This window comes from Vespula pensylvanica, chromosome 25, assembly GCF_014466175.1.
Source record: "Vespula pensylvanica isolate Volc-1 chromosome 25, ASM1446617v1, whole genome shotgun sequence".
Classification (NCBI taxonomy): domain Eukaryota; kingdom Metazoa; phylum Arthropoda; class Insecta; order Hymenoptera; family Vespidae; genus Vespula; species Vespula pensylvanica.
In genome coordinates, this window is record NC_057709.1 from 1,772,121 (window position 1) to 1,773,621 (window position 1,501).

The following is a 1,501-nucleotide window of genomic DNA, read 5'->3' on the forward strand; positions in this document are numbered from 1 at the left end:
TTGCGAGATTTCGCTTGTCTTTATTTTTAAGTTATTATCTTTTAATCAAGATCTCCTTAATCTCTTTTTTGTCTTGAGTATAATTATTTTTGTTTTTCTCACTCGTGTATTTTCTTTCTAGTTATCATTTGCCAGTTTTGTTTGTCTTTAGAAATTTTTATTTTAATTTGTAATTAATCGTTTTTACTTATTAACCTTTCTTCATTTATAAATGTGAAATATTTTGTTAATATTATATGTTTTTTAATATTTTTTATTTGTTCTATCTTTGGAAAGATATATACTTCGTTGATAATTGTTATTTATTAATTTCAATTATAATTTGGAATATATTAGATAGTTTAAACATTTTGATGATCAAAGACATTAAAACCTGTTATCTTTGTGTAAATTTTGCAGATAGTGAATAAATCAATGGCGTACTTATCATTTTTACGGACGGCTATATAAAATATTTAATAATCAATTATGAATAATAATTATTGAAATATAACTGATATTTCTGTTCAAATTTTAAGTAGATAGTTTGTAATAAATGCATGCGTTTACATTATTTCGATTTATAAAGATAAAATTAACATTATCTCATATTTGCTGAAACCGATCGATCGGTTTTTAAGTAAAAAGAAAAAAAACGTAACATGTTTTTCATAGTTTGACAAACAACTTTATTAAAAAATATATTTACAGTTTTAGATCCATCCTCTATATACAATTTTTCAGGCAAAACCCAATTCGTCAAAATTTTTCATCTTTTTGAGTATAGAATTCTTCAAATAACTTTTTCAAATAATATTCTGCTATATGAAAGTTCTTCCATAAAGAAAATTTTATAAGGTAGTGGGACCTAACATTACAATTTTTCATTAATAATTCGATAAGAAATCAAAAATTTCGATTCCAATTAGATTTCAATCATTTTGTGCTCGAAAATTTTAGTAAAATTTACAAAACTATAGTCGGTCTTATTAAAATGTATTTGTTAGGCTTAATTAATAAGAAAAATTGCTATTATAAAATCTGTAAAATACATACTTATATACTTGAAGGTTCGAATTTAAATGTACTTTATATCGATAACGAAGTGTCAGTCGACAGTAGCGTCGATAATTCAGTCTAATAGCAAGTTGACATCGTAATTTTTGTGAAATGGACCTCTAAAATCCAACGAATCTGTCGAACGAATTGCTTTACAATTTGAATAATTGTTTCCCACTTTTTAAAAAGTCTTTGCTTTATATAAATTTAGATATTTCTTCGATGAGAATTAGCGCCGGACCACTACGACGGCCATTGCAATCGATTGACGAATCGTATATCATTTTCCAGGCAGTAAAGATCCAGGTTCCAATTTTTCATTTCATTGTTCTTCTGTAAAATGCAATCTTCATTTTTCGCGGAAAAATAAACAACCAACGTTTAGCAGATACCGACGATACCGTTTCTTTTTTTTTTTTATGAATTTTCAACATTCTTTTTTCAGCACTTTTAAAATGTATAA